Source organism: Scyliorhinus torazame, chromosome 7 (genome assembly GCF_047496885.1).
Source record: "Scyliorhinus torazame isolate Kashiwa2021f chromosome 7, sScyTor2.1, whole genome shotgun sequence".
Taxonomy (NCBI): Eukaryota; Metazoa; Chordata; class Chondrichthyes; order Carcharhiniformes; family Scyliorhinidae; genus Scyliorhinus; species Scyliorhinus torazame.
In genome coordinates, this window is record NC_092713.1 from 156,248,090 (window position 1) to 156,261,698 (window position 13,609).

General features: G+C 46.2%; 1 protein-coding gene across 3 annotated transcripts in view; it reads left to right on the forward strand.

Moving 5' to 3' along the window:
* imp3 (IMP U3 small nucleolar ribonucleoprotein 3) overlaps positions 1-13,609 on the forward strand; it is a 384,554-nt gene that overhangs the window by 152,420 nt on the left and 218,525 nt on the right. The window lies entirely within an intron of this gene.

Consider the following 13,609-nt stretch of genomic DNA (forward strand, 5'->3'; position numbering starts at 1 on the left):
GCAGGAAACGGGATGATTGAAATTTTGAATGAACACTTGTATGATGATTAGTATGGGATGAGTTGAAATTAACGCCGTGGGTCGATTTTCTTCATGCAATTTTGAGTGTAAGGTTTGTTATTTTACGTCTTGCATGAAATTAAAAATGAAATGAAAATCGCTTATTGTCACAAGTAGGCTTCAAATGAAGTTACTGTGAAAAGCCCCGAGTCGCCATACGGGAATTGAACAGTGCTGTTGGTCTGCCTTGGTCTGCTTTCAAAGCCAGCGATTTAGCCCTGTGCTAAACAGCCTTTGCTGAGGGTTGCCACATTACTGCTTGATTACCCTTCCCCATATTTATTATTTTACCATTCAACTGAAATTAATTTTTGAAATTAAATAAGCAGATTTTGAAACATTCCAACAGCTGGTGAATGTCTTGTGATAAGTCAGGTGATGGACCATTTTGTAAGGGCAAAATGTTATGCACAGTACATTATTCTATTGCGGAAGCAGCAATTGTATTCGATGGCTTGTACCGTTTTAAGAGTACAAGGGCTTTTGCAAATGTACATGTTTCTGAGGCCAGTTATTAAGTATGTCCTGAAAGGGTATTTTCTGTTGCTGGGGAAATTTCTCACTTGACTCTTTATTCTTCCTCTTTTTATACCACTTCAGGTGTGGCACAGAAATTTGCATGTATAACATGTAAAACATTATATATATATATATTTAAAATAAATTTAGATTACCCAATTCATTTTTTTCTATTAAGGGACAATTTAGTGTGGCCAATCCACCTACCCTGCACATCTTTTGGGCTGTGGGGGCGAAATCCCCGCAAACACGTGGAGAATGTGCAAACTCCACACGGACAGTGACCCAGAGCCTTAATTGAACCTCAGCACTCTGAGGCAGCAGTGCTAACAACTGCGCCACCATGCTGCCCCTATGTAAAACATTGTAGATGTGTCTCAAAATGTATGCATTTGAATACACGCCGAGTAGAAATGTGTTGGAGCTTTCGCAGAATTTCCAGAAAGTACAAGTTCAAAAAGCTGATTGGAAGAGCTTAATTGCATTTTGGGTTTTATTCACAGGGGCATCTATATGAGTAAACTTAGAGAAAACATTGGGTTTCAGGTTCTTTCCACCCAAGTGCATACCATGTAGATTAACCGGAATGATGCCTGATCGGAAACTGTAATGCCATCAATCACCTTTTATATATGCAAAGGTTTATCAAAGTTTATGAATACATTTTGAGTGGTGTTCATGGCTTTCCATATCCATCTCTTGACAATGAGCTGCTTCATGACGTGCATTTGGTTATGTAGTAATAAGGAGCAGTCGGTCACATGCACGATTGATAGGAAAGCAGCTGTGTTTGATTTGGCACTCTCACTTCCAATCCCTAGTGCTCATTTTACTCTTGCACTGTGGTTGGTTATTGTTCCTCCATCCATGTGCTCAGTACGTCCTGTTCCATGATTCTCTGCTACATATTATTCCTCTGCCAAACTGCTCTTAGTGCTGCTGAACCCCTCCCACCTCTCCTCCTCTCCCTTTGTCCTGTGTTCTCGCTGTTGATTTCTTCCCAAGACTTGAACCTTCTTTCTCCCTCCCACCACGGTTTATTTTATCTATGTCCCAAAGAGCCCCCCCCCCCCCCCCACCAAAAGAAAAAAAACCCCTGGGCATCCATCAGATCCCAGGACTTGATAACTGCCATCTTTCTGTGTACTTTGACATTTGACAAAAGTGAGAAATTGGTCAGTAATGGAATAGAATTGAGAGTCATACACAAGGTTGCAGAGACAGAAAGGGAACTGGGCAAAGAGAGGCAGACATGCAAAATGAATGAGAATTCTGCTTGCAACAGAGTGAGAAAAATATATGCAAACCTTACAGAGAGAAAAGCAAGGCCAATTTTTGTAAACTGATCTGAAATATCAAATGAAAAGTGCTAAATGAGAATGAAGTAGTGTGGAAGCAGTCTCTAATAGCAGAGTATATTTATCTGAAGTCACATTATTTCTCTTGTTTTAATTCCATGGTATACCAAGGCAAGTTGACTTCAAGGCAAGTTGACTTCAAGGCAAGGCAGACGTAATTGGTTACCCTCGCTTCAACTAACACAAGCGCCCAGTGTACAGCTTTTTGGAACCCCTCCTGAATGTCTCATTCTGATGACATAATCAAACTGTTTCTATCATGGTTGAAGTGAATTCTGCATTTTGAGGTGAGATATGTGTCGTCTTTGCCAGAAAATAGTGATGAAACACTTCATGAAGCTTCGACAGCTGGATAAGATCATGTTTACATAGAGCAGATTTACCATGTTGCTCTACAGTTTAACAGCGAGATTGTATGAGACCCACGAACTTCAGTTTAACCCATAATTGGTTGCACAGCTGCTTTCAGCTGAGATTTTCCTGAGGAAAGCTGCTGGATGGAGACTTTTGTCACCCATTTTCATAGCTTTCATTCAAACTTTTTAAATATTTCCTGATTGACATTGCTCTTCCTCTGCTGCCCATCTCTACAGTCTCATTGGCTAAGACAGAAGGCTAAGACAGTATAAAAGTGATCCCCTACAGTGCAGACTTTGTTTGCACTGAGTGCTGAATTTGGTGCATTTGAGTGCGATAGTGAGAGTTTGGTGACCGAGGGAGTGCTGAATTTGGTGCATTTGAGTGCGATAGTGAGAGTTTGGTGACCGAGGGAGTTAGGTGAGGAGGGAGTAAGGCGCTCCTTTCATTTTGTTTCCGACATTTCCGCAAAGAGTGCGAAGAGAGCCAGGAGTTTACAGAAAGTGTAGCTGACTGGGAGCAGGGTCGGAGGGCGGAGATCTAGTTAGTCCACAGGGCAGCTATATTCTGTCAGGTAAGAGGGGATGGAGGCTAGGCCAGTTACATGCTCCTCCTGTAGGATGTGGGTGGTGAGGGATACCACCGGTGTCCCCACTGACTATACCTGCGGGAAGTGCACCCAACTTCAGCTCCTCAAAGACCGTGTTAGGGAACTGGAGCTGAAGCTGGATGAACTTCGGATCATCCGGGAGGCAGAGGGGGTGATTGAGAAGAGTTACAAGGAGGTAACCACACCCAAGGTACAGGACAAGAATAGCTGGGTTACAGTCAGGGGGGAAAAAACAAACAGGCAGACAGTGCAGGGATCCCTCGTGGCCGTTCCCCTTCAAAACAAGTACTCTTGTACTAGTACTCTTCGGGACGGTTTAAACTAATTTGGCAGGGGAATGGGAACCGGATTTGTAGTCCAGCAACTAAGGTAGCCGATATTCAGGACGCCAAAGCGTGTAATGAGGCAGTGGGGAAGGGAACACTGACAAAGGAGAGTACTTGCAGGCAGTGTGTATACTTCAACGCAAGAAGCATCAGGAATAAGGTGGGTGAACTTAAGGCATGGATCGGTACTTGGGACTACGATGTGGTGGCCATCACGGAAACTTGGATAGAAGAGGGGCAGAAATGGTTGTTGGAGGTCCCTGGTTACAGATGTTTCAATAAGATTAGGGAGGGTGGTAAAAGAGGTGGGGGGGGGTGGCATTATTAATTAGAGATAGTATAACAGCTGCAGAAAGGCAGTTCGAGGTGTATCAGCCTACTGAGGTAGTATGGGTTGAAGTCAAAAATAGGAAAGGAGCAGTCACCTTGTTAGGAGTTTTCTATAGGCCCCCCAATAGTAGCAGAGATGTGGAGGAACAGATTGGCAAACAGATTTTGGAAAGGTGCAGAAGTCATAGGGTAGTAGTCATGGGCGACTTTAACTTCCCAAATATTGAGTGGAAACTCTTTAGATCAAATAGTTTGGATGGGGTGGTGTTTGTGCAGTGTGTCCAGGAAGTTTTTCTAACGCAGTATGTAGATTGTCCGACCAGAGGAGGGGCAGTATTGGATTTAGTACTGGGTAATGAGCCAGGGCAAGTGATAGATTTGTTAGTGGGGGAGCATTTTGGAGATAGTGACCACAATTCTGTGACTTTCACTTTAGTAATGGAGAGGGATAGGTACGTGCAACAGGGCAAGGTTTACAATTGGGGGAAGGGTAAATACGATGTTGTCAGACAAGAATTGAAGTGCATAAGTTGGGAACATAGGCTGGCAGGGAAGGACACAAGTGAAATGTGGAACTTGTTCAAGGAACAGGTGCTACGTGTCCTTGATATGTATGTCCCTGTCAGGCAGGGAAGAGATGGTCGAGTGAGGGAACCATGGTTGACAAGAGAGGTTGAATGTCTTGTTAAGAGGAAAAAGGTGACTTATGTAAGGCTGAGGAAACAAGGTTCAGACAGGGCATTGGAGGGATACAAGATAGCCAGGAGGGAACTGAAGAAAGGGATTAGGAGAGCTAAGAGAGGGCATGAACAATCTTTGGCGGGTAGGATCAAGGAAAGCCCCAAGGCCTTTTACACATATGTGAGAAATATGAGAATGACTAGAGCGAGGGTATGTCCGATCAAGGACAGTAGCGGGAGATTGTGTATTGAGTCTGAAGAGATAGGAGAGGTCTTGAACGAGTACTTTTCTTCTGTATTTACAAATGAGAGGGGCGATATTGTTGGAGAGGACAGTGTGAAACAGATTGGTAAGCTCGAGGAAATACTTGTTAGGAAGGAAGATGTGTTGGGCATTTTGAAAAACTTGAGGATAGACAAGTCCCCCGGACCTGACGGGATATATCCAAGGATTCCATGGGAAGCAAGAGATGAAATTGCAGAGCCGTTGGCAATTATCTTTTCGTCCTCACTGTCAACAGGGGTGGTACCAGGGGATTGGAGAGTGGCGAATGTCGTGCCCCTGTTAAAAAAAGGGACTAGGGATAACCCTGGGAATTACAGGCCAGTTAGTCTTACTTCGGTGGTAGGCAAAGTAATGGAAAGGGTACTGAAGGATAAGATTTCTGAGCATCTGGAAAGACACTGCTTGATTAGGGATAGTCAGCACGGATTTGTGAGGGGTAGGTCTTGCCTTACAAATCTTATTGAATTCTTTGAGGAGGTGACCAAGCATGTGGATGAAGGTAAAGCAGTGGATGTAGTGTACATGGATTTTAGTAAGGCATTTGATAAAGTTCCCCATGGTAGGCTTATGCAGAAAGTAAGGAGGCATGGGATAGTGGGAAATTTGGCCAGTTGGATAACGAACTGGCTAACCGATAGAAGTCAGAGAGTGGTGGTGGATGGCAAATATTCAGCCTGGATCCCAGTTACCAGTGGCGTACCGCAGGGATCAGTTCTGGGTCCTCTGTTGTTTGTGATTTTCATTAATGACTTGGATGAGGGAGTTGAAGGGTGGGTTAGTAAATTTGCAGACGATACGAAGATTGGTGGAGTTGTGGATAGTAAGGAGGGCTGTTGTCGGCTGCAAAGAGACATAGATAGGATGCAGAGCTGGGCTGAGAAGTGGCAGATGGAGTTTAACCCTGAAAAGTGTGAGTTTGTCCATTTTGGAAGGACAAATATGAATGCGGAATACAGGGTTAACGGTAGAGTTCTTGGCAATGTGGAGGAGCAGAGAGATCTTGGGGTCTATGTTCATACATCTTTGAAAGTTGCCACTCAAGTGGATAGAGCTGTGAAGAAGGCCTATGGTGTGCTCGCGTTCATTAACAGAGGGATTGAATTTAAGAGCCGTGAGGTGATGATGCAGCTGTACAAAACTTTGGTAAGGCCACATTTGGAGTACTGTGTACAGTTCTGGTCGCCTCATTTTAGGAAGGATGTGGAAGCTTTGGAAAAGGTGCAAAGAAGATTTAGCAGGATGTTGCCTGGAATGGAGAGTAGGTCTTACGAGGAAAGGTTGAGGGTGCTAGGCCTTTTCTCATTAGAACGGAGAAGGATGAGGGGCGACTTGATAGAGGTTTATAAGATGATCAGGGGAATAGATAGAGTAGACAGTCAGAGACTTTTTCCCCGGGTGGAACAAACCGTTACAAGGGGACATAAATTTAAGGTGAAAGGTGGAAGATATAGGAGGGATATCAGAGGTAGGTTCTTTACCCAGAGAGTAGTGGGGGCATGGAATGCACTGCCTGTGGAAGTAGTTGAGTCGGAAACATTAGGGACCTTCAAGCAGCTATTGGATAGGTACATGGATTACGGTTAAATGATATAGTGTCGATTTATTTGTTCTCAAGGGCAGCACGGTAGCATTGTGGATAGCACAATTGCTTCACAGCTCCAGGGTCCCAGGTTCGATTCCGGCTTGGGTCACTGACTGTGTGGAGTCTGCACGTCCTCCCCGTGTCTGCGTGGGTTTCTTCCGGGTGCTCCGGTTTCCTCCCACAATCCAAAGATGTGCGGGTTAGGTGAATTGGCCAATGATAAATTGCCCTTAATGTCCAAATTGCCCTTGGTGCTGGGTGGAGATGTTGAGTTTGGGTAGGGTGCTCTTTCCAAGAGCCGGTGCAGACTCAAAGGGCCGAATGGCCTCCTTCTGCACTGTAAATTCAATGATAATCTATGATTAATCGAGGACAAAGGTTCGGCACAACATCGTGGGCCGAAGGGCCTGTTCTGTGCTGTATTTTCTATGTTCTATATTCTATGAAGCACTGAGCTGATTTAAAATGGAATTAGTTGCCATGACAGCAATGAACTTTGGGCAATGACCATAATCTTATGAAAGATAAATTGTCCTAATATTTTTAATTCCATTTATTTTCCCTTTCCTGTTTAATGGTAATGAGTAGGCCTCCATGCAGCAGTCCAGCAAAACACCCCATGGGGTTCTAAATTTCAATGACAGTTCAGGCTGTGATACCCTGAAGGCAGTTTCATGCTGAACCTCTAGAATTATCCGTTTGTTGATTTTAAAATAATAATCGCTTATTGTCACAAGTAGTCTTCAATGAAGTGACTGTGAAAAGCCCCTAGTCGTCACATTCCGGTGCCTGTTTGGGGAGGCCGGTACGGGAATTGAAACGGCGCTGCTGGCCTCGTTCTGCATTTGGTGTGGAAAGGAGGGGATACATGGGGCACTGGCACCAGTATTCAGGAAAGAGAAAGCTGTTCTGTTGCTATGGGCTCCACTTAAATTGGGCTGAAGTATTTTCAACCATCTTCAGCCAGTAGTATCGAGTGGATGATCAATCTTGGCCTCCTCCTGAGGCCCACAGCATTACAGGTGCCAATTTTCAGCCAATCTAATTCACTCGGCATGATATGAAGAATTGGCCGAAGGCACTGGATATTGGAAAGGCTATGGGCCTTGACAACATCCTGGCAACAGTACTGTAATGACTTAGGCCAGGCCTTTGAGATTGGCCAATTAGAATACGAGTTCCCTGATGAGTGGCCCTATCAGATAACCCCTCTCTGTGTATATAACAGGGAGCGCCAGATCCTGTGCATTCCCAGTGTAGACAGCAGACTGAATGGTCATGGTTGTTTCGGACCTCGGAAGTGTAGAAGATTTTAGTTTAGACGGGCAACAGGGTCGGCGCAGACTTGGAGGGCCGAAGGGCCTATTCCTGTGCTGTACTTTTCTATGTTCTTTGTTCAAGCCAGCTGTTTAGCCAACTGTGCTAAACCAGCTTTTGTGCTGGAAAGAAATATTAGAGGTTCAAACATTTCTCAATTTATTTAATTTTGTTTTAAATTGTGAATTAACAATTTTTATCGACTTTCTGTAGATGTTCAGACAGTGCCAAGTGCATTCAACATTCAAACAATACCTGTTATCTTCAGTCATTCCAGGCTTCTGTGAAACTTCTGTTTCTAACTTTTGCCTTAGTTTAATTGCTCTGTTTTATCACCTTTGCTCTTGAGTCGCCAGGTATTCTTATGATACCGCCACGTGGTTCAAGTCCGAGTAATGATCAATAATCCAATACACCGCTTAGTAAAGATTTAAATCAAAGCACATTTATTATACACAGTAATCACTACTCATGCGTAAATTCTACATCTAAGCTACCTCTACGACTAACAGGCCAATACTTAACTTGGAACTGACCCACCAGGTTTGGGTTCTGAGCCTGCGGGATTCGAAGTTGGTACAGATTGGTAGCTAGGAGCGCCTATCTCGTAGCGAGCGTTGAAGTAAGACTTACTAGATATCAGCGATGGCTGGATCGGTCACTGTCAAGGGTTGGTTCGCGTTGCTGAGTGACCCGGTCCAGAAGAGAAGCAGAGGGCGATTTGAACTTGGGCTTGATTCTTATCGTCCCCAGGGGCTTCCCGCCTTTCGGGGCGGACCCTGTACCTGGTCCCAAGTGATTGGACTTTGTCCCAATCACTTGGTTCGATTTTCTCCAATGCTGGAGCGGTTCCCTGATCGGTGGGCGGTCTTGAGGTGGTCGTTCACCTCCCATTGTGTAGGCTTCTGCTGGCGCCACGGAGTCTGGTTTGGCTTTATGTATCTAAATGTTGCTCATTGTTCCCGGGGATTGCTCATTAATATACAGATGGCTGGTGTTTTGTTATGCTGATGGTTGCCGGTATCGATCTTGTTGTGGAATCCTTGTGGCAGGCATGTCCACGTGTACTGCTGTGCTTTAAAGGTGAAGGCAAATTTGTACTGGCACGCCTTTGCCAATGGAATGGACCAGAATCCGTTACTGACATACAAAACCGTAAAGAATCGGGAATTGAGTCCCTGCTTGAGCATGGACTCGGGACTTGTTGCTACGGTGGGGGCTGCTGCGGGGGTGACTTTGTTGAGTTCCCGGTAATCAATGGTCAGTCGCCATGATCCATCGGGCTTTCCCACTGGCCAAATCGGGGCATTATTAGTGGAGGCTATTGATCTAAGTACGCCCTGCTCTAATAAGCTTTCTATTACCTTCGAGATTTCTACCTCTGCCTCTTGGGGAAATCCATATTGTTTTTGGGCTCTCGAGTCAGGTCCTGTTACTTGTACGGAGCCAGTCATCCATCCACAGTCATGCTTGTGGGTCGCGAATGCTGCCCTGTTCTTTTGCAGAACTGCCCTAACCTGCTTGTCTGTACTAAGCGTGGTCGGGTTGAACCAAAATTCGCCTACTGCGCTAATATTGTTCATGTACTCGCCTATGTTGAGCGTTGCGGGGGCTCTTGCGGATTTTGCCATCTTCCAGACACACTGGTTGGCTGGATCGAATGAAAGGTGGTGGAAATTCATGAAATCGATTCCCAGAATGTGTTCTGCTGTGTGGGGCAGGTCAACTAAAACTACGGGGTGCTTGGTGGTGATGGTTCTGATTTGAATGGGTACAGGGGCTGTGATGTGTCCCTGCTGTGAGTGGCCTGTAAAGCCGCTGAGGGTGATGGTGGCTGTAGTGGGCCACATGTCTTTTTGAAACAGGGTGGAGGAATTTATCGTGGTGCGGGACCCTCCTGTGTCCCATAGAAATTCGATGGGCTGTCCCTGAATTTTTGCTGCAACTACCGGTTGTCCGGACCTATCCCAAAGGGTGTCGCAGACCCAACTGGGGGAGCCCGTACACCATCAGTCCGTTCCGGTCAAGTCCGTCTGACCTGAACGGGCGCTAACGCTATAGAACATAGAACATATAGAACATAGAACATATAGAACATAGAACAATACAGCGCAGTACAGGCCCTTCGGCCCACTATGTTGCACCGAAACAAAAGCCATCTAACCTACACTATGCCATTATCATCCATATGTTTATCCAATAAACTTTTAAATGCCCTCAATGTTGGCGAGTTCACTACTGTAGCAGGTAGGGCATTCCACGGCCTCACTACTCTTTGCGTAAAGAACCTACCTCTGACCTCTGTCCTATATCTATTACCCCTCAGTTTAAAGTTATGTCCCCTCGTGCCAGCCATATCCATCCGCGGGAGAAGGCTCTCACAGTCCACCCTATCCAACCCCCTGATCATTTTGTATGCCTCTATTAAGTCTCCTCTTAACCTTCTTCTCTCCAACGAAAACAACCTCAAGTCCATCAGCCTTTCCTCATAAGATTTTCCCTCCATACCAGGCAACATCCTGGTAAATCTCCTCTGCACCCGCTCCAAAGCCTCCACGTCCTTCCTATAATGCGGTGACCAGAACTGTACGCAATACTCCAAATGCGGCCGTACCAGAGTTCTGTACAGCTGCAACATGACCTCCCGACTCCGGAACTCAATCCCTCTACCAATAAAGGCCAACACTCCATAGGCCTTCTTCACAACCCTATCAACCTGGGTGGCAACTTTCAGGGATCTATGTACATGGACACCTAGATCCCTCTGCTCATCCCCACTTTCAAGAACTTTACCATTAGCCAAATATTCCGCATTCCTGTTATTCCTTCCAAAGTGAATCACCTCACACTTCTCTACATTAAACTCCATTTGCCACCTCTCAGCCCAGCTCTGCAGCTTATCTATATCCCTCTGTAACCTGCTACATCCTTCCACACTATCGACAACACCACCGACTTCAGTATCGTCTGCAAATTTACTCACCCACCCTTCTGCGCCTTCCTCTAGGTCATTGATAAAAATGACAAACAGCAACGGCCCCAGAACAGATCCCTGTGGTACTCCACTTGTGACTGTACTCCATTCTGAACATTTCCCATCAACCACCACCCTCTGTCTTCTTTCAGCTAGCCAATTTCTGATCCACATCTCTAAATCACCCTCAATCCCCAGCCTCCGTATTTTCTGCAATAGCCTACCGTGGGGAACCTTATCAAACGCTTTGCTGAAATCCATATACACCACATCAACTGCTCTACCCTCGTCTACCTGTTCAGTCACCTTCTCAAAGAACTCAATAAGGTTTGTGAGGCATGACCTACCCTTCACAAAGCCATGCTGACTATCCCTGATCATATTATTCCTATCTAGATGATTATAAATCTTGTCTCTTATAATCCCCTCCAAGACTTTACCCACTACAGACGTGAGGCTCACCGGTCTATAGTTGCCGTGGTTGTCTCTGCTCTCCTTTTTGAACAAAGGGACCACATTTGCTGTCCTCCAGTCCTCTGGCACTATTCCTGTAGCCAATGATGACATAAAAATCAAAGCCAAAGGTCCAGCAATCTCTTCCCTGGCCTCCCAGAGAATCCTAGGATAAATCCCATCAGGTCCCGGGGACTTATCTATTTTCAGCCTGTCCAGAATTGCCAACACCTCTTCCCTACGTACCTCAATGCCATCTATTCTATTAGCCTGGGGCTCAGCATTCTCCTCCACAACATTATCTTTTTCCTGAGTGAATACTGACGAAAAATATTCATTTAGTATCTCTCCTATCTCTTCAGACTCCACACACAATTTCCCTTCCCTGTCCTTGACTGGTCCTACTCTTTCCCTAGTCATTCGCTTATTGCTGACATACCGATAGAAAGCTTTTGGGTTTTCCTTGATCCTTCCTGCCAAATACTTCTCATGTCCCCTCCTTGCTCGTCTTAGCTCTCTCTTTAGATCCTTCCTCGCTACCTTGTAACTATCCATCGCCCCAACCGAAACTTCACACTTCATCTTCACAGGCCTCCTTCTTCCTCTTAACAAGAGATTCCACTTCCTTGGTAAACCACGGTTCCCTCGCTCGACGCCTTCCTCCCTGTCTGACCGGTACATACTTATCAAGAACACGCAGTAGCTGATCCTTGAACAAGCCCCACTTATCCAGTGTGCCCAACACTTGCAGCCTACTTCTCCACCTTATGCCCCCCAAGTCACGTCTAATGGCATCATAATTGCCCTTCCCCCAGCTATAACTCTTGCCCTGCGGTGTATACTTATCCCTTTCCATCATTAACGTAAACGTCACCGAATTGTGGTCACTGTCCCCAAAGTGCTCTCCTACCTCCAAATCCAACACCTGGCCTGGTTCATTACCCAAAACCAAATCCAACGTGGCCTTGCCTCTTGTTGGCCTGTCAACATATTGTTTCAGGAAACCCTCCTGCACACACTGTACAAAAAACGACCCATCTATTGTACTCGAACTATATCTTTTCCAGTCAATATTTGGAAAGTTAAAGTCTCCCATAATAACTACCCTGTTACTTTCGCTCATATCCAGAATCATCTTCGCCATCCTTTCCTCTACATCCCTAGAACTATTAGGAGGCCTATAAAAAACTCCCAACAGGGTGACCTCTCCTTTCCTGTTTCTAACTTCAGCCCATACTACCTCGGAAGAAGAGTCTCCATCTAGCATCCTCTCCGCCACCGTAATACTGCTCTTGACTAGCAGCGCCACACCTCCCCCTCTTTTGCCTCCTTCTCTGAGCTTACTAAAACACCTAAACCCCGGAACCTGCAACATCCATTCCTGTCCCTGCTCTATCCATGTCTCCGAAATGGCCACAACATCGAAGTCCCAGGTACCAACCCATGCTGCCAGTTCCCCTACCTTGTTTCGTATACTCCTGGCATTGAAGTAGACACACTTCAAACCACCTACCTGAACACTGGCCCCCTCCTGCGACGTCAAATCTGTGCTCCTGACCTCTATACTCTCATTCTCCCTTACCCTAAAACTACAATCCAGGTTCCCATGCCCCTGCTGCATTAGTTTAAACCCCCCCAAAGAGCACTAACAAATCTCCCCCCCAGGATATTTGTGCCCCTCAGGTTCAGATGTAGACCATCCTGTCTGTAGAGGTCCCACCTTCCCCAGAAAGAGCCCCAGTTATCCAGAAATCTGAATCCCTCCCGCCTGCACCATCCCTGTAGCCACGTGTTTAAATGCTCTCTCTCCCTATTCCTCATCTCACTATCACGTGGCACGGGCAACAACCCAGTGATAACAACTCTGTTTGTTCTAGTTCTGAGCTTCCATCCTAGCTCCCTGAAAGCCTGCCTGACATCCTTGTCCCCTTTCCTACCTATGTCGTTAGTGCCAATGTGGACCACGACTTGGGGCTGCTTCCCCCTCCCCCTAAGGACCCGGAAAACACGATCCGAGACATCACGTACCCTTGCACCTGGGAGGCAACATACCAAACGTGAGTCTCTCACGCTCCCACAAAATCTCCTATCTGTGCCCCTGACTATAGAGTCCCCAATTACTAATGCTCTGCTCCTCTCCCCCCTTCCCTTCTGAGCAACAGGGACAGACTCCGTGCCAGAGGCCCGTACCCCATGGCTTACCCCTGGTAAGTCCCCCCCCACACAAGTATCCAAAGCGGTATACTTGTTTCTCAGGGGAACGACCGCAGGGGATCCCTGCACTGACTGCTTTTTCCCAGTCCCTCTTACAGTTACCCACCTATCTCGAATCTTTGGTGTAACTATTTCCCTGAAGCTGCTATTTATGACCCCTTCTGCCTCCCGAATAATCCGAAGTTCTTCCAACTCCAGCTCCAGTTCCCTAACTCGGTATGAATGGGCTCTGTCTTTTTCTTAATCAGAGTGCCCGTCTGCTGGGCTCTCTGTAGCTTTTTAGGGGCATTGCACTCTCTTGCGAAGTGTCCCAACTGTCCGCAGTTGTAACACTCCTGTGACTTGGGTGGGGGGGCTGTTCTTTCCCTCATTCACCAATGCGGGGTTGTGGTGTGTTTTTACTGCCTGCATATCTGCGCCGGCCTGCTTTTCCTCGGTATTCTTAACAGTGGGTTTACTTTGAACAGATTGCTCCCAAGCGCGGGACAATCTTTTCACTACCCACTTCTCGTTATGGGCCTCCTCTGAGGGATCATAAGTCGC